Source organism: Euprymna scolopes, chromosome 5, assembly GCF_053919585.1.
Source record: "Euprymna scolopes isolate OS-2025 chromosome 5, ASM5391958v1, whole genome shotgun sequence".
NCBI classification, from domain to species: Eukaryota; Metazoa; Mollusca; class Cephalopoda; order Sepiida; family Sepiolidae; genus Euprymna; species Euprymna scolopes.
Window position 1 is genome coordinate 105,629,674 of NC_136486.1, and position 26,049 is coordinate 105,655,722.

At 34.3% G+C, this 26,049-nt stretch overlaps 1 protein-coding gene across 1 annotated transcript in view; it reads right to left on the reverse strand.

Moving 5' to 3' along the window:
* LOC145276947 (tachykinin-like peptides receptor 99D) overlaps window positions 1-26,049 on the reverse strand; it is a 775,418-nt gene that overhangs the window by 331,580 nt on the left and 417,789 nt on the right. The window lies entirely within an intron of this gene.

Genomic DNA, 26,049 nt, shown 5'->3' on the forward strand with positions numbered 1-26,049 from the left:
GTAACTAAAGAAAGAACTTTTGTAAATCGAAGTTTAAAAAAATTATAGTCAAGCAATGTAGGTCACTGTGTAAAATTTCTGAAAAATCCGAATCTCGGTCATATTATCCGCTTGTTCCGTTTTATTGTTTTATTTGGCATAAAAATACAGAATTTTTAGTAAACTAGCAAGTTATAGACAGTTTAAAGGCTTCCAAAGCATACACGAATAGCTTTCTGAAGAGAATAAACTGTCAGTTTCTGTTTCATCAAAATGCTGGGTCTCGGCTTTATTAATAGCTTAATCCGTTGTATTGTTTTTTATTAAGCGTAACCGAAGCAGGATAATAGTTAATCGTACTTTAAAAAAAAAAAGGAGAATTTATGCAGAAGAAAACATGAAATAATTTATTATCAGCATATGCCAATGTGTCAGAAAACAGTATTCAATAAGTGACGCCATACTTGAAAATTTCTGGAGCGTTCGATTTTGCAATAATATTTAGATTGTGGAATGAACATATTGTCAGCTGTGAGCCAATAAGACTTGGCGGAATATGAGAAAGGAGAATTTATTATTTTTGAATTTAGAAATGGAAAGATCATGGTATATCTATGAGTATAGGATCCAGTTAACAAGAGTGCCACCTCAGATCGATCGAAAGGGCAGAATTCTTCCCGGTGATTAGTGGGGCGGTAAGAGGACTTGATAATCAGACAGAAAAATATGAATTAATTCACTGAAAGATGGTTGTGATTGTGATAATGTTTTTCCTAAGATGTAATGTCGGATTTTATTATAACGACTAAATTGTCTAAAATGGCATTCTAAGTTACATATTGTAGGTAGTAAATGTCTAGATATAATAAATTTGTATATGACATCTGTTTTTGTAAACCTACGGTACTTTGGCCCAGAGGGGGATTTCTACAATAAAAATATTATATCGGAGATGTAAAAATTCTAATATTTAACATTTTCTTTGGCTTTGCTTCATAGTCATTAAACACTAATTAAACCAGTTTTACCGAATCAAATTTCTGTTCAGATCTCAATGCGTAGAATTTAATTGAAAGAAGTCATAATCAAAATAATGTAATTGATGTGAATCAATATTTGTATAAAAATTTCAAACATAATATTTGTTTTCATTGGATGTTGATATTAATCAAGAGAAGAATACATGAAATTGGTGCAAAACTTTTTCATAAAAATATTCGAAAAGACAAGATCTTCTAGTAAAAAATATAATAACTTTATGACTTTAAATATTGCAGCATTAATAATTCTTATTAAAAATTCAATTTAACATTATATATAATTTTTTAATGCTGCAATATTTCAAATTTTAATAACTAGTCTTTTTGTTTTCCTAAGCTTAATCTCAACGATATTCTTTTTCATACAAGAATTTTTCTATGTAATCCATGCCTTTTCCAGACTTTGATTTAAAAAAATATTTTCTTTTGTTTTTCTTATTCAATATCATACACATTGTCAACAATCTATTAAAATTATGACCAACTTCTTTAATTGACTGAATAAAAATCAAATGAAATACGTAATTAAGTAAATAAACAGAAAGTAGGGACAAAACAGAGAAACAGAAAAAAAAACGGGCGAAGTCCTAAGCGAAATATTATTAGCCCTAGTACGGCAAAGAGCATCACTTTTGTTAACTCTCTTTATATAACCACAATAAGATGGCATGCAAGCGACATTCTCGTTATGATTTACGAAAGTGTCGACGACAACAACGTTGCTATGATAAGCAACAGTCGATCAGAAAAAAAAACCTCGCCTGTCACGGGTCTTGAAGATTTTCAACACTATCTTTATTATTATAACTTTTGTTTTAATGAATGAAAAATTAATAAAAAATTTCAAAATATAGCTGATAATGATACATATAAAGTGTAAAAATTGTTTGAAACTTGGTTGAAAACTGGTCGAAAAATGAATGAGCAGTGAAGCTTTAAAGCCGTTCTTAATAAGTAAAACTAACACGACACTATATTCAAACACATCCGTGTTTGAATGATACACACACACACACACACACACACACACATATATATATATATGTGTGTGTGTGTGTGTAAATATGTATATATAGTAATTCACATACAGTACTGGTTCGCTGTTTCACAGCTCATCATAGACAAGCAACTACCTCAAGCCAGTCGGAGCTTCTAACCGTTACGCTGTACAGCTGCTGCTATGTTGGCAGTAAATTAACGACGTTTTGTCATTGTCCGAATACCTAAACTCAATTAGTTCACACTAAGAGCATCGCTTCATACGCTAATGGTAATGTGTATATCACTTCTCATACGCTCAACCTAAGATAGTCGAACACATTATATCCATCCACATGTTTCACAGCTCATCAGTGCGACTTGACAAGCAACTACCTCAAGCCAGAATCGAAACCCGATCGCCCAAATGACAGTCGGAGCTTCTACTCGTTGCGCTATACGGCTGCTTCTATGCCGGCAGTGAATTAACAAGAATACTCATATATATATATATATATATATATATATATATATATATGTGTGTGTGTGTGTGTGTGTGTGTGTGTGTGGAGAGAGAGGGAGAGAGAGAGTGAGTGAGTGAGAGAAAATGTTTAATTTGTCGGAAAACACTAGGGTACTTCATTTAAAAGTCAAATATGAACAGGAAAAATTAAAGATGAATAAAAGGCGAATTAAATGACGTATATGGTTTTTTCAACATTTACATTCAATTAAGCTTAAGTTTGCGGTTTTTGAAAAAAATGACAAGTGCAGACTTTTTTTGACGATACTATATATATATATATATATATATATATATGGGCGTGACTTAGAAGCTAATGAATAAGGCTTGAGATTTATGTTTTTGTTTCGTTTTAGCTGATCGCATCAAAGTCTATTATACATAGTTATACACACACACACACACACACACACACACACACACACATATATAATACCAACTTCTTTAATTGACTAAATAAAAAATCAAATGAAATACGTAATTAAGTAAATACACAGAAAGCAGGGACAAAAAAGACAAACAAAATAATTAAGAAAAGAATATCAAACCACACTTCTTTTAACAACCAAAATTCTAATAATAACCAAGGAACTCCTCTAACCACTTTAATTAAAATACTTAATTCTTACAATACCCCCTTCTCAATTAAATAGACTATCCTAAAAAAAGGGTGAGTCTTATAGTCCAGGCTCTAAGTCATGTTGCCTCTGCACAACCGAAGCTATAACTATAATTACTTCTCCTCGAGGTAGTAATATAATTACTCTCTCCTACTGCAAACATATGTCCATATTTAAATTTGGTAAATTTAGAATTACATAGCAATTAAATTAACCTTCTAGATATATGTATTTTTCTATAACATTATCGTTATTTCTGCATACTTTCTTAGCATTTTATAACTTTGTAATTTTCATAATAATTTTTCATTTCTTCTTTGTATGGCCCGTTTTACATCTGCAATCACTGTTTTAGTGTTTAAATATTCCTATCAATCAAATATATCAATCTACCTACACATTTATATTCTGCATGTATGTTAACTTATATTTTCATTTACTTACATACTTTCTTGCCTTATTCCAGAATTTGTAGATACCGGCCATCCTCTCTCCTTAATTATTTTAAACTCTTTATTTTTTTTACTTACGCATCTATTTACTTATATGTATGTATAAATATATATGTGTGCATATGTGGGTGTGTTTGTTGTGTGTATATATATATGTATGTATATGTGTAATTGCATGTATTTATATATATACATGTGTATGTATTTAGCTTATCATTAGTTCATTTGCTTAATTTAATAATTCCTGCTGATAATTTAATTTTTAAGTAATAACTTGTATATTCCAGTTGAACCCATTTTTGCTTTAATTTTGGCGCCATTTCAACGACATCTTATCTGGGTCATTTTGACATTAGTTTTTCTATTCTAAAATTAACTCAATCACCATTCATTTTTTCTTCTTCACTCGTTCTTCTAAAATCAGCCCAGCCTTGACAGTCGTTTTAAATTGTTTTTCTACACACATCTTATCTTTCTTTTATTAATATTATTTGAACTCATTCCCTTTTTCTTGTACCCATTTGTGAATTATTCCACATATTTCCTCCTTTTGAATTAATTTGGACCATCTTCCACTTACTCGATTCCCCCAGATTTTACTTGTGGAAATGGAAATTTAACCAAATTTTGGGGATTTTTGATTCTTGGATTTTACCGTTATTGGATATTTTACCCTTCACCAGACTATCCATTCACGTGAAATTACCTTTTTCTTCACCCTATTCCCTCTGCTTCACTATTTTTTACCAAGTAAGACCTTACTTGTAGTTACATTAAATACTTTTGCAAGCAAAATCCGATCCCGCATTTATCTAAATCCTACCCTCTGATGAGAAGAAAAGTATTTCTTCGAAACTCCGCGGATTAAGGACTAACCATTTATTTTGTGCTTCACTGTTAAAATTAAATATGTTTGTACCTCTTTTGCAAAGTGTTTTTTAACATTTTTTATTAACCACTTGTTCTGATATATATATGCATATATATATATGCATATATATATATATATATATATATATAGTTAAAATCTCATTAACATATCTTAGGTTTACTATAATAATCGATAATAAATTGTCTCCATAAAAAAATACGTAAGCTGCATGAATTAAACTAGCATATGCAAACATATCTTACGGCCGAGCAACGCCAGGTTACCTGCTAGTATGAATTAATGGTACTCTGACGAAACTATGCTTTCTGTTATTGCTTTCATTTCGCATTGATAGTCGAATGCACTAAAAAGCGACTTCATGATTACAAGGTAAAAAAGAGACTGTTAGTTTATACATTAATAAATTAATCAATGGCTGATCGATTTAGACTACATTGTAACAAATGAGAAATGGGTTCTAATAACAGAACAGGCATGCATGCACACATACGTATTCAACCATATATTAATATGTATATACATGCAGCTAACATTGGAATAATCACATAATGAATGACACGTAAGGTTTCCAGCATCACTATAGTAATCGTTATGTTACACGCGTAATGGGACACTTGGAAAATTCCTTATAGTGTGATATAATGAGATATACTGATTAGAAAAACGAAACTGTGAATGGAAGTTAAAAATAATTCTAAACATGCGCTATCTATTTTGTGCATCACTGTTGCTTACATCCAAAACAATATAGCTTACACAGCTTACAAATAAAAATGAAATTACTGCCATCAACCCGCTTGCTATGCCAGTAATAACATACAGCTTTGGTATCATTGACTGGCCACAAAAATACATCAACCAGCTAGATGTAAAGACAGGGACGCTACTAACGCTTCATAAAATAATATATAGAAATCAGTGTCTACCAAGATTATATTTGCCCAGGGGTAAAGGAGGTCTGGGAATCTCAGAGATCACTCATCAACATAGGGCAACTATCAGTAGAACAAAAATCAGCTGGCCAAGCATTTTGGTCAGGGCTGTCTCTCAGATGAGGATGAAACATCAAACAAGCCTGCCACATAAATAGCAAGAAAGAGCCGGCAGAAATATACCGAGATCTTCCAAAGGATGAACCTTGAAGAATGGGACCAACACCAGCGTGCAAAGTATTTGGGGGTGGAGAATCTTTGAGGAATACATAGACAACGAAGCGTCCTTGGTCTGGCTCAAAAGGCAAGCCCTCCACCACGATCAGAAAAGTGTTATAACGACTGCTCAAGACCAGTGATTGATGACCAATGCATTCAAGAAGATGGCATGTATCAGTAAGGACAACAAATGCAGGTTCTGCCATAGAGAATTGGAAAATGTGAGTCATCTGATATCAAGTTGCAAGTTTCTTTTGGAAGACAGCTACTATACAGCGAGACATGATGGAGTACGTTAGTACCTCCCCTGGACCATCTGTAAAAAATTAAACATCCAGTGTAGCAGCAAGTCCTGGGAACATCGACCTGAAAGAACAGTTGAAAATGACTTATATACCTTACATTACGACCATGTAATCCCTACAGTCACCTATCTTGAAAATTCTGCTGTGAAACCTGACATAGTTTTATGGAATAAGTCAGAAAGAGTGGCAACCTTGGTTGAAGTGAGTTTCCTTAATAATGGAGGTCTGAACAGATCTGAAAGAGAGAAACAGAAAAAATACCAAGGTCTGATGTATGATATGAAAAGACACTGGAATCTTGAGATATCAATCATATCAGTTATTATAGGTGCCGCAAGGCTTATAAAGAAAAACCGGAAGTCCTACCTAAATAATATTCCTGGTGAACCAAGTGCAAAAGATATCCAGACAATTGCACTTAAGGGAACAGATAGGATATTAAAAAGAGCTCTCGATTGGTTTCAATAAAAAGCAGGGCAATTTTCGCAGCTGGTTTGGCTGCCCCATACCCAACATTACAATTTTTAAAGGAAGAAAATTAAAAAAAATAATAGGTAACCATATTAGAGAGTGAAGTGAGATAAATATTTTTCATTAAGTGATTGGTTCACAAATAATCTGATGGATACGTTCACATATATACATTACCTTATATATATATTAGTGATGAGACGATTCCGATATTTTTCCCGATCCCGATACAATTAACGATTGCCTACTACTAAATTTCCGATTCCAATACAATTACCGATTCCAATTCCGATTCTTTATAAATCTCCAAATATTTTACTATAGAATTGTTATCTTCCCCGATTTCTGTAAAAAAAAAAAAAGTCTGTTAATGTGCAGATATTAACCTCAACGTCAAAACACTTGTGGAGGGTGATTTATTGATTTTAGCTTTACCGGTATTTTAAAATCAATAAACATTTATCATTTTATCTTTATTACAAGCAATGGAAGATTTTGCTTTTAACAAAATCAAATAAAAATAGAAAATTAAAAGAATCATTTTGGCATCGGAAAATAGGCACCAATTCTTTCGATTCCGATTCCGATGCCCCCAAATTTGTCCATTTTTTCCGATTCCCGATTGCAATTTATCGTCCCAACACTAATATATATATATATATATATATATATATATATATATATATATATATATATATACTAGCAAAAGTACCTGTCGTTGACTGGTGATGAAAAGGAAGGGTTGTAAAGAGATAGCTTCGAATTCGGGGGTATCAAAACCAAAGCAAAATATGATGAAAGGAAAAATAAAATAGATAAACCCCATAATTTATTATACCATACCTGTTCACACTGAAACACTCATTACAATGTTCTGTGAATCTATATTAAAAAACCTTGTTGAACTTTATGACATATTTCCATTCTATGGAGGTCAGGCGCGAACGAACACACCATAATTTTATTATACCATATTTCTTCGAACTGAAACATAATTATCAAAGTATACTTACGCAGATAGATATGAAAACTCTTTATTAAAGTTTGTGTCTATTTCCATTCTGTGGAGGCCAGGCGCGAACGCAGACCCCACAATTTTATTATACCATCCCTATATAAGTTAAAACATACTTATCAAAGTATTCTTATGTACATCTATATCAAAAACACTTGTAAACGTCTTTTTTTTAATTTGTAATTTTTTTATTTCTATACTTTGTGGACCGGGCGCGAACGCAGGCCCCACAATTTTAATGAACCGCCGTTTTGCAGGATCAAACATACCCATTTCTGTGTCTCGATACATCTTCTATCATTATATGTAATCAGTTTTTTTAAATAATCAACCATATAGGAGCCTATTCGTGACCAGACACACACACACACACATACACACACACACGCACACACATACACACAGACATTCAGCTTTATATATATATATATATATATATATATATATATATATATATATATATATATATCCCGAGTTCAGATGTTTCTAACTGATGAGCTCAAATGAAGGCGAACTCGTCTTGGAATTTCAAACCTGAATTCCAAGACGAGTTCGTCTTCATTTTGCTGTCATAGCCCTTGTGAGCTGCGACGTCGTCTGGAAATACACTCACATTCTGAGGGTTATCTATATATAAGTCGTCCAAAGGCTATAACAGCCAACAACCGGAATTCAAAGATTCGAGTATTGCTCTCATTTGTGCTCGTATGTTAGACACATCTAAATTTGGGATACGACACCCGAGCCTCTTGCATGCGAGACGACCAGTTCATCAACTGAGGAAACCTGCCAGACAAAAGAAAGTCTATTACGCAGAGCAAGCAAACCCCGGCGAAATCCGACAGTGGAATGAACCTATTTCGTCTCGAACAAGGGACGTAATCATCGCGACCAGCTTAAACCCAAGCCGACATTTCACAAGTAGGAATTTTATACTCGCTAAAGATGTCATCAAGATAAACCTTACAATACGTTTTGAATGAATTCAATTATAGATACGAAAGTGCATTATTACCTTAATGTGAGTTGGGAATAATTTTCCCTTTAACCAATTTTAGTACCCCCGATTTCGAATTTCGCTAAATTAAGCCACCCTGATGAGTCGTAGACGACGACACACATGGCAGTGGAAATTGTATTTTAAAAATTATATATATATATATATATATATATATATATATATATATATATATATATATATATATATGTGTATAATTACAAAACTCTTTGGACCTTGCGCTCTTGCTAAAATCATGTCTTTTTTAGTATTTAGACTGAAATAAAATGAAACGAAAAGATATAAAACGTTTAACACACACACACACACACTCACACACGCATGCACCCCCCCATATATATATATATATATATATATATATATATATATATATATATATATATATATATATATATAAGCAAACGTAGATATGATTCCTCTAATACGTATATTCTAATATTCTATTGTTATGATTGCCTTTCTTTCTATATTTTATTGATTTTCTTTAATTGTTATGATTTAGAAGCTATCAATATCAAATATCTCCCGGTGAAAAAAAACCCCAAAAACAAATTCCGTCACTTGTAATTATTTCTCTGACTTTGTACCCATTAATCAAAATACGCAAATTCTATCTGCGAATGATCGAATTCAGGATTTGATTGTTTGGATTTATAGACACATCCTTTTACCTCTCGATCTGGCTTCGTCCGTCGGTCGTCATCGACGCTCCAGTTCCAACTAAATAAACACATAATTTAGTTGAACGCACATTATTTTTGATACGTCCGAAAATCTCTAGCATACAGAGTTAAATTTAGGCCGGCCTGTCTGTCGTCGTTTGCATTAAGTTTATAAATAGAATTTTTGTCTGTCCGTTTTAAATATTCCTTAGTCAGTTATATGTCGTAAATATGCCTTTAGTCAGTTATACTGAGTCGTGGACGAGCACTTTTCCATTAGTTCGTTAGGTTTTAGTTTGAAATAGTATTTATATTGCTCTATTTAATTTAGTGTCGTATTTTCTGTGGTCTGTCATGCTTAACTTTTAGTCCAGTTTTCTTTGGTTTGTTGTAGTGATGTTTATTTTTCTTTAGTCAGTCACATTGATGTTTGATATAACATCTTCTTTATTTTGCCTTTAGTTTTAAGTAGTATTTGCATTGTCAGTTGAAAATTATTTTTTTCTCGGGCACAATTGCAACGCTACACACGTTTACACACGTGTTAACATGCAGACATCGTCGCAAGGAACATACAAAAGGATGAGGAAAGAAATTGAACTCGATGTTTCAGGTTTTAACAAAATGCCTTTGTTTAACTGTTTCCGGCCACGCGTGAATTTTCCTCTCGGTGTGACGTCACCCACGTTTCTAATGTGATCATCTGTCTGCGCACACGTTCTTCGTTTTGTAATGTTTTTCCTTGTCGTGACGTCATCTCGCACACAGCGCAGTCATTTGCATAGAGCCGCCATACGCTCGTCCGCGCTCTGTTACACAATTGAAGTTTAAAGTAATATTTCCGTTGACCCTTAAGTTTAACATATCATTTTCGGTGGTCTGTCACGCTTAAAGTTAAGTTGAATATTTGTTGGATTCTCACACTTCATTTGGAGTAGCATTTTCACGCATGAATTTGGAAGTGAATCTTATCTAGTAAGTTACGCTGAAATTTGTCTATCATTCTTATGTTTAACATAACATTTTCATTGGTCAGTGAGAATTTTTTGGTGCGTCAAAATAAAACGTGTACTGGTATGTTTCCAGAGCTGTCACTATTAAGTTTGAAATAAAATTTTCGTCTCTAAACATGCATATAGAATGGACTCATTTTATATTATAGACGCTCGATTGTGAGGAACCATACTCTTCCAGGCCTTTCCATCCGATTTTCAGAGGGGGACAAGTTTATTGCTTGTCGTCCGAGGGGCCCTGACCGGGGAATACCGACGGGGATGCTTGGGCAACTTTTGTCGAGGCAAGAGTGCTCCTCCTTTACGGGAGCTTTCCTATTCCCCAGTTTCCGACCTTGTGTCACACTTTGCTTTGGTGGGCAGCAAACAAATATCTACCCCATTATGACTAAAACAATATTGCAACAATATTGCATTATGACTAAAACAATATTGCAACAATATTGCATTATGACTAAAACAATATTGCAACAATATTGCATTATGACTAAAACAATATTGCAACAATAAGCATTTTCATTTAACTGCCATGGTGAATGCTAACTGAGCATTGTTTATTTGCCTGTCAGACTGAAATTTTAAATGACATTTTATTGCATCGTTAAACCGAAGATGCTGCATGCTTGCGAAACATGGACCCTTTAGTAGGACAGATTGCTGAAACAATCTTTCACCTGGTGCTTGTATCACTAAGTTAAAGATTCTTATGGAATATTGAGATAACCTGTCCGACTATACAGTAGATTTAGAAAAGAGGATTCAGGCTTCAGAAATGAGATGCTTCAAAAGACCACATAACCAATGAGGAAATCAAAAAAAAAAAAAAGAAAAAAAAAAGAAGGAAAGACATTGGTCTTTACGAAGATCTCACCACAATCAAGAGGCGTAAACTAAAATGGTTCAGGCAAGTAACAAGAGGAGAGCGGCTTGCCAAGACTGTGTTCCAGATAACAGTCAGAAGAAAGAGAAATAGAGGATGACAGAAGAGATGGGAAGAAAACGTTACGGAATGGACAGGATTGAAGCTGAGGGAGGCGGTCAAACGTGCGGAGGAAAGAGCAGGATAGAAAGGGCTGGTTGACAGGTCATCTATAGCACTCCAAAGCAACCGCCACGGGGTACGTGAAGGTGAAGGAAGACGAAGATTGAATTAGCATGTTTTTAGGACTGCTATAGTGAAAGCTAACTTGCTCTGTCATGGAACCATGTCCTAATCTAAGCATGATATATTATTAAATATCATTTCCAGCACAAAACGTACAGGTTGAATGGATGTATCACAATACTTCCCATGCTTGTGTGGGAAATGTAGACAAAAACGAAAAAAGCAATGAAGCATGCCTTGATTGTTATCTTTCTGTCAAACTCTCCAAACTTGTGAAGCCATTACTGGCTGGCGATTATCTTTCACGTTGGAGAGATATGTTTTACTCATAATTTTATCTCGTGCCAAATGCCATCAATTTCTCAATTCGTCAAAATTGCTATTGCCTTTCGTTAAGCTTGTTCTAATACGACGTTTTGGAATATATAATACTTATCTAGAAATATATTGTTGGAGACAATGTATTGTTTTGCTATTATCTTTGTAATGGATCCAATTATTAAAACAACTATTTACGATTACTTGAAATCAATATATATATATATATATATATATATAATAAACAGAGAGACCCACTGGAAAGGGAAAAAACTTAAAGAAACAGCTCACATGATCGGACATAACAACCTACTGAGCAAACCAAGCATAGAGCTGAATGCAATTTGGACACCTCTGATAGAGAGAGAAAACCTTGAATAACAGCATAGGTTTAACATTAACAAAAAACAACTAAGAATTGTCCTAGTGACATATGGCCAAGTGGTCCTAGACGTTGTATCAAAGTTTACAGTTACCCAAAGGTGCTGAGTTCAATCCTGAACGAAGGCTGTGAAAAAGTAACGTTCAAAACAGAGAATCAGCAACTATGTCCCAGAGCCTAGCTGGAGTCCGAACACGGTACCCCCGTAATAATAATAAAGAGTTGGGTTCGAGACTCCTAATAAACGGTTCCACAGTTCGATGCAAAACACATGATGAAGGCCGGAGGGCAAAACGGCCGAAACGTTGTGACATTAGCGACCAAGATGAGGAAGTCAGTCCGACAATCTCAATCAATATATATATATATATATATATATATATATATATATATATATATATATATATTTTAATAAGGAGACTTTATTTTTTTAGAAGCTGGGGGGTTCTTCTTGCAGAGAGAATTATGTGCCATACTTTTTATATACTTGTAGGAAGGTGAGCAGTGACGGGTTGGCGCAGACATCCAAAAAGTTGGGCCTGCCAGCTCAACCAGTTTGACAGGCGACGGGTGCGATCCGAAATTATTTATGGAATCAGGTGCACATAGTGAAACATGGCTGCTGTCCTCAGAGTTGTAAACAAAATATTTCAGTCGCCTTACTTTCTTTGTATGCATGTCTCTATCTCTTTATATCTTCTCTTCATCTCTTTTGTTCTTCTCTCTTTTCTTACCGATATCTCTCTCTTGAAAAGAGGAGAATAAATTGTTTTTGTTTTTTTTAAATAGTTGAAGTTGGGACTCTGTGCATAGAGATTTTTGGCTGTGAATGCCATTGGCGAAAAGCATCGAGTCGAATTAAAAATGCTGCTTTTAATTGTTAAAAATAAACAATTCTATTTTTTAAAAGTAAAAATGTGTTTACTTGCTTATTTTTATACACGCGATTAATTCAAGCAAATCGGTCCCTGCTACCAACAACGACGATAAAATCCTGCTCGTAATTAGGCCAAAGACTGGAGACGAGACCAAATAGCAGATGAAGCCGACATCAAGTTAATTCTAGTGATCCATTTTTTGATGTTTCTCTCGTCCACGTGCCTATCATTTGATCGTTCCTAACACTCTGGGAGCTAGTTGCTGATCCCAGGACGGAACAATTGGTTCAAGAAACGTCTCCACAACAAACCAAATAACATTTACGGAGTTCTCAACCGATTCTATCGGATCACATATATAATATTTTATGTAAACATTTTTTTTATTTTGTCCTACAGATACATCTATTTTATGCTTATACAATCTTCAGTGTAGGAGATTGTAATTACTGCTGGCCGGATGGTTGGAACCCAGTTACAAAGTCTTTACACAGCCTGGCATTTACCCCATCAGCCACCACTGAGGACCTTGGAGAAGAAAGGAATTAAATTCTGTACAATGTCTAGCCGGCCGACATGCGCAGAAACGTAGTCAGAACGTGTTCTACAACGGAAACCAGATCTTTGCATTGTGGGTTATTTAACAACTTATTAGTAACAAACTTAAAGAGGCTCAATCATTGTTGAAAGGTCGTTTTATTATATTACTTTATCATTAAAACCTAGTAGTGTATCCCGAGGTAACCGTATCCCGGGACCAGCGTATACTGGGGCTCTACTCTCAACGATTTATTATAATTATTGGCTCACAAGGAGCTTTCAAACAGGTCATAAAGGATTTCTCCTCGAGAACAACTTGTGGTGTTCCCTGGAAGCTGAGTGACAACAAGTCTCATCAGATTTCCAGTACTCTCCACCTCTATTGGTAACATTTGCGAATGAATTTGCATTATAACAACAGCCGCTTACCATTGATTTTTCGCTAGCAGCGGCTATTGGTCTCCACTAGAGTTTGATTGGCAATAAGTCTCCCCAACGTATCAGTTCTCTTGGCATTTGTCCAGCGTAGGTCTAGTCAGTGCCCTCTTCTCAGTCTTTCCATCCTTCTTGTGCCTTCTCGACTATTTGGCATCATTCTTTGGGGGTGATTGGGTAATGGGAATGGGGATGGAGAACTTATAGATATGCAACTTCAATGTTCTTGGTTCCATGTAAAGTTTCGTGTTTTATCAGAAGTAGCTCGTCTGGCCCGCGCATGTGGCCCATGTATTGGTCTCCGCATTCCAGGGGTTTCCTTAATATTTCAGCTGATTTCATTATTGTTATGCGTTCTAGCCATTCCTCTGATTCCAATTTCTCCCATTCTCTTTGTAAAGTTTTTCGGAATTGTTCATAGTGCTCCTACTATTATAGGTACTAGCTTGATCTTTTTCATCACCCATATTCCTTTCAGCTCTCCGGCTATCTCTGTGTATTTGCTTCATTTCTCCTTTTCTTTGATATTTATCTTGTGGCAAGCTGAATAACAAAGTTTACGATTTGGCAGGAAATTTCTTTCTTGTAAATTTTTACGACATCCGGTCTTCTTGCTTGGAGGGGTTTATCCGTTTGTATGTCCATGTCGCATATGATTTTGCGATTTTCGTTTTCAATTACTGTTATTGGTGTATGTTTATACCATTTGTCTGTGCGTTCGAGATGCAGTTGTTTGGACAATTCCCAGTGTACTGCCCATCCCACTTGGTCGTGTCTGTTCTTGTATGCCTTTTGGATTAGTTTGCCACATTCACTTACTATATGGTTTTTCGTTTTGTCTCTTTGTCTACTTAGTCTGCATTTGCTGTTTTCTTGTGTGTTTGTCAATCTTTGCTTTGGTGTGGTTGGTTCTTATCGAGTTATATTGTACTGCAGTTATTAGGCATTCAGTTTCTCAGTTTATGTGTCTTTTTCGCATCCATATACAACTGTTTTCATTTATCTCATCTTTTGTCATCTATACGAATCCTCTGTGTCGTTGTCTCTCTTCTTATTTTTCTGTCTTGTCTTATCTTTTGTCTCTCTGTTTTCTGTTTTATTGATTTTTTCCAGTGTCTCTCGCTGCCCTGATTATTTTTTCAGTGTTTTTTCATTATGTATATTTCTATTTTGTTTGTGTCATTCACACAGTTTTCTATACAGACCGGTCCCCTCCCACCGCCTTTCCTTTCCATATAGAGTCGGTCAACATCATCCTTTGGGTGCAGTGCGTTGTACATGAGTTTCCTGGTCTTCTGATCGAGCTGTCTGTTTTTCTTCAGTTCACCCTATGAACAGTCCAGGTTATTATTATTATTATTATTATTATTATTATTATTATTATTATTATTATTATTATTACTATTATTATTATTATTATTATTATTGTTGTTGTTGTTGTTGAATAGTAAAATATTATTCACATGTTCAAAGGATATTTATTGCCTCATATAATCGTAGGTTCGGCCGATTCAAGGCTTCGCGCTGTATATAATAACTGAACATCTTTATAAGAGTTATAATAATAATAATAATAATAATAATAGTAATAATAATAATAGTAATAATAATAATAATAATAATATAATTCGATAAATATTGGGAAGAGATGGTTGCTCATTAATTTGTGAGGCATGGTCACAGTGCTTGTGTCTACTTTTCGGGGTAAGGATTTGTTTTGAATGCAATAAAACAATAACATCACTTACCTTCATACGAATAAAAAAACAAAATGAAACGCATACTGGTTGAATGTATTTCTGTAATATCATTTTATGGCGTAAGGGACTAGAAAATTATTAGTGATTTTTTCTTTGCTTTGCCTTGGTAAACGTTCGTCGGCGAAGTGTTGGCTTTCAGTAAAACATCTAAAACTTGTTTATATCTCATCTGATTAAATTTACAGTGAAGCACCAGAAAAGATATTGTCGCACAAAATGTTGAACGGCAGAGTGGGTTTGTTTTTAAACGGCAAAAACTAATAATTGAATATGTTCAGTTTTCAAATACGGTGCCCTCAAAATACTAATTTTGGTTTACAGCACACAATAGAAAGATACATTAATTGTGACGCTTAGTGCCACCGAAGATTCAACGCGAAAAAAGCAGATATTTGCCTCCCTTTATTTCAACTGTGAAAAACATCTGATCGCGCGTTCTTTTGAATACTTGCTTAAAAAAGGACATGGAATATAACATAAATATGGATCAATGTTTCATAAAAAAATGGCCTGCAAACACTCATGGCATTAGGAAGACAGTAGAGCTGAATAGTTAATTAGTATACTTTTCCTTTACAAAGCAATATGCAAATTAGTTCGTATTACACTCTTACGTACATATAATCAGTGTATTAAAATACTATAAACATCCTATTGTTAATATTGATTTGGAGTTTTAGAGCATGCATTTTTTACTTGTTCCAAGCTCCGTGAATTCTGGGAGTATGTCGGCGAGGTCATGGCTCGCATCGTCCCCGATCAGGTGACGATCCTGGATTTAGCATCCGTAGTCTACAACGCAGATCCCTTGTGGCCTAGGGAGGAACGAATGGTGTTCCTAGCGACCTTGGCCGTAGCTAGACTAGTAGCGTGGGTTTCACGCATAGAGATAAGGCGTAGGGTGCCGCCTTCTCATCGGTATCTGATTTTGTATTTTAAACACCAACTTAAAATCAAAATCAGATGCGATAGAAGGAGGTTATCTCGCTCACAGTTTAGTAGGAGGTGGATTCACAACGCTAATTTATGTGCGTTCGTGCGAAACAGGCTTGAGTACGTGTTCCCTGCCTAGGCATGGCACACGCCGGCCGAAAAAGCAATCTCCAGACCAGATCAAGACCATCCCGTAGTGGATCAGTCCCTTAGCTAGTTGGTATAAATGAGCTTCATGCCCCCATTCTTTATTTTAGGTGTTAGAATACCTCCAAAGAAGCCCAGTCCTGATTAATTTATGTTAGTCCAAACCTATCTCAATGGTATTTTTCTTGGAGGTCACCGAATATCTCCATGCCCCCCCTTTTATTTTGTCCATAGTTGTGCCCATTCCCTCTTAGGAAGTGCTCCCTTGTTTTCGGCTGATACCGGAAAACAGGAAGCATTTCAAAATTAAATAGGTAAAGGTGGGTCCTCATTAACACACTCATCGCTTAACGTTTTATTTGGTTCATTTATTTTTTATTACTGTTATTTTTCTTTATTTTGGGGTGTTTTAAGGCTCTCATTACTCCCGCCCATCACCCGCATATATCATACGCATTACAAGTTCATCCCTCATATATCATACGCGTCACCTTCATTGTTTCATTGTACATAAAATCATTAAAAAAAAATTCATTGTAAAAAGTCATTGTAAAAAGCTTGTTAATATTGTTCATGTAATCTGGGGCTTTATGTAGATCCAACCCCTAGAGTTAATTTGCATACTCACTCTAATGGCTACTGCTGCTAATATTTTCGCTAGCCAGTTGTTGTTGACTTTCTCACACGTACCCATACGTACCCTGTTACCCTCGGAGAGAGAAATGAAACTATTTTGTTTTGTTGCGGTAGCAAAACGAGTCCTTGCTGTGAATGTATCATATAAAGGAACCAAAGGCAGTAGTATAGTCGAGCATGTTTCGTAAAATATAGAGTACGGAGTGCTTAAACACAGATCAATAAGGGCGTTTGTCCACTCGTTGTTCGGTTATACGTGAATGTACAATAGTAGGTTTTAATCTGCCAACCCTCTGATTGAATGGACAGTGATGATGATTATTTTTTTCAATTGTAATATTACACCAAACAAGATGCAGGGCCACTTAGTCGTGAGCGGCCACCATTAGGGACAGATCAGCAGCGATATTTTTTATGGACTTGGGCAGTGAGATGTCTGTTTACATTAAACTTGAATTTCTGTACAGTCAGGGGAGCAGGGACATGGGAGGGAACTCCCAAGTGCAGCAGTCCGAGGAGAAAAAAGCTATTCCAGTAGAAAGCCTTAAGGCATCTAGGGGTCTCTACAATGTAGCGGTGGGATTTTGCTGCTAATCGAGTTTGTCGAGGATATTGTCGTCGAAGGGGCTACTATTGCTTGGAGTTCGTCAGAGCACTTAAAATAGAAATACTTGTAAAACAGACACAAGGAGATATGTTTGCGCGATGGGATAAAAGTTGGAGCTTATTGATAGTTCAATACCTATTAGGTTGGAGAATCTTTTTTGAACACTGTCTAGTAGAAGGGAACTAGTGGCAGATGCACTAGCCCAGATACGGCAAGAATACTCCATACATGGGCTAACCCTGGCCTTGTAGAGATACAAGATACTCCCAGGTGGGAGTAGCTGTTTATCACAGTAGAGAGAATCCACCTTCCTCACAGGAGCATTGGCAATTGTTTCAATATATATGTTCCAATTCATGTTGTCTGTGAATGTTAAACCTAGGAGCTTGACGTTCGAATTTTCAGGCATATCATTAGCCATGGAAATGAGTGGCTAAGAAAGTTTATTTTTTTTAAATTTCAAATGAGGAAACGGAGACAAGGTGGTTAAGGACATGAACTGACAGCCTGGGTGTGCCAATTTTGAATTTAGTGCGTTCTACAAACCCCTCCAAATAAAACAAAAAGAAAAACAAAAACAAACACTTTCACTTGGGATGTTGGCACTTTTCACGTGGGCTCTCCTGTAAGTGTACGGTGATATTCTCGGAAGAATTCTTACTAGAATTATATCGGGCAAACTAATGCCAACAACAGATCCATCTGATTCATACAGGATGAAAGAATCGATGAAATTAGTTGAGCTAATCACAATGTTCTTTTGACGTTTTTTTAATCAACATCATTTTGAAATTACAAAAAGAAAATAAATAAAATAGAAAACGAAAGGCAAGAATTCTTCTCAATGAAAACGATTACACGTTAATTAATGTGGATTTGATTCGCAATAAATTGATTCCTGTCTCTTGTTCGAGGTTAGCACACAGCGTCTAATTTAGGCGACTATTTAACAAAAGACGCTGAAAGAAAAAAAAAAGGGGGAAAATTTTTAAGAAAAAAAAAAATGTTTCATCGACTCTGGCCAGCAGCCAAAAGTTCCAGTCACATTTTTGCATTATTCGTGTTAAATCGCCGGGAATAAATCAGTTCAACTCTGGCAGTTTTCTATCAAATCACCACTCATACATATTAAATAATAAAACAAAATAAAACAAATTTGATTCAAACGTTCACAATTACTTGTGACAGTAAAGGTGACTAGTGGGACCCGGTGTCAATTAAAGAATATAAGTTTTAATGTTATTATTTTTAGACGGTCACTATAAGCACATATCTTTCTTTCTCTCTTACTTTCTCTCTCTTTCTCTCTCTCACTTTTCTCTCTCTCTCTCTCTCTTTTTCTCTTTCTATGTAAATGTATGTATGTGTGCGTATGCAATAGACAAATTGGAATGATGAAAGGTAAAAAAATATATTATTTGTTCATCAATAGTTATTCAATTATTCCATAGAGTTTCAAAAAAATTATTTTTTCTTTCCAAGGGACATAATTAACAAAATAAATTAAAGAATTGGCAGTTTGTATCAACTTGAATGGAAACGAATAAAGGAACGGTTGTTTTCCAACAAAGTTTCAAAATTTGGTAGACAAACAATGTTCGAAGAAATAATGCAATAAATAGTAGTAGAAAGTTTCGTATCTATATTACTCCACTTATGTGTTAGTCTTTTATTTAAATATTATCCATAATTGCCTAATATGGGCATTATAAACATTTCTCTAACTAGATTATATTTGCCTCGTTATATCATATATCCTTGTTTTTTTTTTGTATAATATTTTGGTTTCCTGTCTTTATTGTTGATCTTCTATTTGACGTCTAATTAATTTGCTGCTGCTGAAATTTTATTATAAAATTATTTCGTCTAAGAAAAAAAAATCGTACACTTAGTGTTTTTGCCATGAATCATTTTACAATTTGCTTTATATATCAAGTTGACAAGAAAGTTCTTGCGGTGTTTAACTATTAAATTCAGATGAACATATCTCGGCTCAGACTAAAAGTTTTGGATCGAAATAAGCACTATCAGAATCAACAAACTTTTACATACGCGAAACATGTGTATTTATAAGTGTATCAGAATTTTTGTGGAATTTTTGACATCCCTAACACAAAACTGCGCATAAAATATAAAAGAACTCGTAATTTCTCTTTTAAAAGTGGGTTCTTTATTTTCTTTATAGAATATACTTCCAAAATAAACTATTAAAGTTGTTTAAAAATAATAGAAATATTATTTTTATTTAAATTTTTTTTTAAGCAGTGTTTACAAAGTACCTGCGAGCGTTCATGCAGCCATGTTTTTACGTAGTGAAATCAATTGAATTTTACGAGTTAATTTGTTTTAAAATTTAAAATTTTAAAAATCTATCAAAAAATTTTCTATTGGTTTAATTTTTAAGATATTTTCTGGGTCAATGTGAAATGTTATACTCTTTCCAATGAATCGAATATAATATTTTATACATTTTTTTAAAAAAATCACCACCCCATTTTGAAATGTCTATTAAAAGTAAATAATTAATTTACGCACCAGAGGTTTGTTGGAAATCCTTACATGGGATGGAATATATACCGGCGTTGGATGTGAGGGTTTTGGGAGAGTGCTTGGAAGTTTTTAATGTCTGTTTTATTGTATTATTTTGAAAATATAAATTTGCAACGCGATAACATCAGTGGTCATCTTGGTCCAATCTATAGCGTGTTCGCTTACGGTCCGTGCCCACCACGCGGAAATTTGTCTCTTTTAATAACGTTTTCTTTCTCCTATTTTTTTTTTATGTGCGCCCACCACGCGGCATTTTTCTTTCTAATAACCCAATAACATGGCAACCAAGTCCTATTTTTAAAAAAAGTCCTCTCTCATAATATATACAAAATTCGCTACTTAATATATTCATGTTTAATTTACGTTTCCGAACTTTTGAAATGAGGATTGATTAATCGTATTATTTGGATTATTCGGCAGGATCATTGTTTTTTTTTCTTGCGTGCCTTTAGAATATGCAGCCCCCAATATCTTAATGATAAAATTAAACACATTACGAATGTTTTGAAAAACATTACAGTACCCGTCCTATTTCATTTCTTACGCAAAGAAAAAAGCTACGAAAATACACTATAATATAAACAGACAGAAAAATAAAACAAATACCTCCCTATTAAACAGACATCTTTTCATTCCCACCCACACTTAAAATACAAAAATCTACCACACTCTTAATAGACTTGGTTTTCACTTGATACAAACAACTTCCACAACAATAAAACAGTTTGAATCCATTTATTTTCACTTTCTTTCTTTTAATACCGTTTTCTTTCTTTTTTTTCTCTATATATTAATTCGTATTTGTTTTCGTGTCTTTCATATTATATTTTCGATCTTTGTTTACATTTTTTTCGATTCTCTTTTTCATTTTTCCACGTGTTATTCTAACTGGGTATTCTTAATTCGCTCTTCATGGAGTTCATTCTTTCTTTGATTAATATAACATTTGTATCGATTTAGTCACCCTGGATCTTCTCGGATTTGAGATAATCGATATCTCTCGTAATCTTTATTTGTATGGAAAAAGAGAACGCACAACAATAAGTTGATTTACGTGATTACATCAATTTCCCGGTTGACGATAAGTCTACAAAAGCACAAATAATCAAATACAGGAATTTTCTGGAGACTTACTTAAAAATAAATACAGAAGTTTGATAGAATTCCTCTTTATTTGCGATTTATTCTTAAACTTTGCTTAATGCATTATTTATTATACTAGCTGCTGGTGGCGCGCAACTTTACCCGGTCGTAAAATACGCGAAATATTATATTTCAGTTTCTGCAGATTTCGTATATATTATCATAAAGTTGTGATTTCAAAAGTTAAAATTAGTAATTGGGCGGCGTCAACTAGTATCGAAACCGAAACATTCAAAGCAGGTTCAATTACCATTGAAGCAACATGACACGCATACGAATTAATTTAAAAATAAACCTAAAAAAATGTATAACGATTTTTTCAATTTTGACCGATTTTTGGACTCGTCAACAATAATTTTGACTGGCTAAAGACCGATAAAAAACGTTCCATAAAAAAATCCAATCATTTCAGGCCTCTGCGACTTGTAGTTTCGGAGGGAGATAGAGTTTGAAAATAGTGAGATGGACATAGAGACAGACAGACAGAGAAACAGATAGATAGACATATAGCCGTGTATATCTTAGATTGCGCATTTAGGGCTTCGTTTATTTTTATGTACTGACAAGCCTTAAAGTTTGTGTCCGTGCGTTATATAATGAATAATACGAGTACAGTATGACAAGTAGATATTAACTTTCTGGCCACCTCAGCAAGAATTGATATGAGGTCGGAAAGTGAGAAACATCAGGCCAGCACCTCTAAATTTTATTTGAAGAAGACCGTGTTGTAATCCACACATTATCAGTCCCATAGTGCACAAATAGAAAACCCTTACAAAGAAGCGCTTCCCATGGAAAGTTTGGCAATGACAGGAGGTAATGAACACTGTCGCTTCAAATGTGTAAACACATTACCTTTAAAAAATAATTCAATACAGAAGTATATGTCACATGTGTGGATTCTATTTAAGCAGGTTGAAAGGAAGAGAAAATATTTGATTGTCAAAGTTTGGATTGAATTGAAAAATATGTTTTCTTTTCAGCTTTTCTATTTTTTTCTAATCCACAAAAACTTATGTGATAAATATTCCCACGCTTATATATCTATCTATCGGTTTAGCTGCACACACACACACACACACACACACACACACACACACACACATATATATATATATCTATATATATATATATATATATACTTTTAATTTATACAAAACCTGAGACATGTGCATGCGAGTATTATGTTTTTTTTTAAACAGTTCACTTCTTGTAAGTAAAAAATACTCCAGAGAAAATCGAAACCCAAACCTAAAGACAGTTAGTCAAGTACGATAATCATTAGGGTCGCTTGCCACGATCTTTCAAAAAATATTTCAAACCTACTTACTCTTAACAAGTAATCTGTCATGTGAACGATTCGCGCATGAAACAGTTAACAAACACAAAAATTCGATGATGATCTCGTACCAATCTTTTAATTTTGACCCATAAGCAACCCCTTTTTCCGATTGAAAATGGATTTAATGGGGTTTCACGTTTCTAAATACTCTATATACCAAATTTCAAGTTTATAGATAAAAAATCTACTGAGTATATAGGTTGAGAATTGTCCTCACACACAGTGTCACTTTTTTAGATATATAGATATGTATATGCGAGGTGCATATAATCTGTATAGCATGTTTATGTAGATATATTATGTATATATTAAAAGCTAATTGACTTAATCAATAGTTTCACTATTTTTAGATGAGTGTTGATAATTTGTATTATTTGAATTATTTAGACCACAGTTTTCATAGTTCCTGCATATGACCTAAAATTATATCCGATAGTGAGGCCCCAACTTGCGGGCGTTGGCGAGTGTGGAGCCACCCTTTAATTGGCATTGATCCCAGGTACACTCTGACCCGAAGTGGTATTACCTGTCAGGGTCTCAACTATGGGTTGAATAGAATCCGACTTAAAAAAAAACAAAACAAATATACTCCGTTAAAAATCGTTCCTCAAAATAACTAGATTCGGCATTAAATAACCTGAAAAAGGTTGATATGCCGTAAAACAAAAACAACCAACAGTTCTCATACTAGATGTTAATCGCACAACGTTAAGACCAATGTAATCTATGGCGTTCTTCAGTTCGTAATTCCGTACAGATCCATGAGTTCGACATTTAGATTCGACAAGACGCATCTAATGAATTCCGGAGGTTTAATCGGCTTAATCTTTCTGGAAATAATATCAAATATACGAAAAGTTGACTTAATAATTTCGTTTCTTTACTAGCATCCATTAACATCACTAACTGGTTATATCTTTGAAATCAGATACTATTGCTATAAATGTAACTCATTTTTAATTTTAAAGTCTGCAAAAAGTTTACATACCCTGTAGCCTTAATGTCTTTTTACACCAACACAAAAAGTAATACTTGCAGAGGAATAAAATGTGTATGTTTTAGATTTAGTGTATTCATTTTTAAGAACGAGAATAAACAAACTACTATAACAATGAAACAACTGATAAGGTACTAGAACCAATGTAATATATTATTATGTTTATTCATCTTTACTGATACTGTTACTAATCAGGAAGGGTTGTGGGGACAATATCATTATCGGAATGTTATATTAATAAAGGAGAGGAATTAACGGATTATTCTAAACAGACAAACTAAGAATGATTGCCGGTCGGTGGGTCAAAAATATGGCTCCGGAGACAAACGTAAGTTATGACCTTATTTATTCATACTGGCGTATTTAACTCTTCTTCTAAGCGAGCAGACTCAGTAAGCAGCATCCATATCAGCCCTGGTGCTTCTAGAAGAGAACAAGTGCTGAACTGAGTTCTTTATCTTAGCGTGTATCCCTCTTAACCAAGTGTGTATAACTAACTATCTGATTTCCCCAAAATCTTTTTGAGCGTATTTAAAACTAACACACAAATAAACACCTCTATCTGGTACAGATGTTGAGATGTCCTATGAGTTCATCAAAGATGACAACAACATAGGTGTTTTCAGTTACAAATATTTATATTGAGATTATACACACAACATAGTCCTTAAACTTCAATCGTGATAGAAATTCACATGTCGCCATTACAAGTGCGATATTTTACGAACGATATTTATACGGCATAATCGCGTTGACACACCGGTTCTCGTCAGATCACCGAAGTTAAGCAACAGCGAGCCTGGTTAGTACCAGATGGATGACCATTTGGGGATTCTAGGTGCTGTATGTGCTCTCCGTTAATCTCGGCATTTGTATCTAGTCGTCTTGTACACTTCACTTGCCACTGGTATTAAACAATGTTGCCTGAGGTGAGGTGTGGTTGGAGATTGCACACCTCCTTCCAATAAGACTTTCACGCGCAGGCACCCCTTCGTGGGTAACCATAGTCTGTCAAAGACTGAGGGAGCCCTTTTATTTTACGAGCATAGGATCTGCCGATTTTTCTCTCTTGCATTTAGCGTTTTGTAGGGTAAACAAGATTTTCGAGGCATCTTTTACATGTGTAATGCTGTGTGTCTACCGAACCTCAAAGTGAACACGAATATGGTCGGACCTTACATCGGCAGAAAAGTTTGGAGAATTACTTCCAAGAAAAAAGTTAATCTTCAGAATAATAAAATTATTACAGATTATAAATCTTCTTCTAAAATCCGGTAACAATATTTAACTTTTAATTATCTAAAAGTGTTACATATAAGTAATTTCTCAGTGTGAAAGTTGAGCATGTTTTGCATTGGTTAGTCTAAGGGTAAACTAACATTTACTAGTTTATTTCATGCACACTTAAATGTTTTCATTTTAACTGGAGAAAATTGTAGAATCAAAAATTTTCCAGATAGTATAATCCATGATATATTCTATTTGATTCAAACTAGGCAGAAACGAATCCATCGTCAATCCATATATCCATCCAGTCAGAATGTTACACTTGAATATTATTTGTCTGTTTACATTTAGAGATAATACACTTTTAATAGGATTTAGATATGATATTCTGCAAATACAGGGTACTAGTACAGTTTAATTATGACATTAAAAAATGAAAATATCGAAAATAGTTTATCTTGTACGTATCCGTTTTGGAATGTAGTTCTCCGAAAAGAAATTACACTTAATTTCATCAAATAGTTTTTTTTTACAGCGAAAAAACAACTTGTTTTGATACCGAGCAAAAGCTTCGATTTTTAGGAAGAAAAGCTGGTATTAAAGATGGGGAGGGTGTGTCGGCGCTTTAAACTGAGTTATCTCCCGGTGGCGTGTTAAAAAATTCAAAGATGGACTTCTTCAACGCGCTATCATAAAAACGTGTTTTTTTCCGCTGTAAAAAGAAAAACTAATCGATCAAATTAAGTGATTTTTTTTTCGAAGACCTTCAGTCTAAAACGGATGCGTACAATATAACCTTTTTCGATATTTTCATTTTTTAATGTCTTGATTAAACTATGCAAGTACCAAATAGAGTTAAGAGATTTCGTTTAATAAAGTATTTTCTTTTTATGCATGAATTTTGCATATATAACAATGTCGATATTCAGC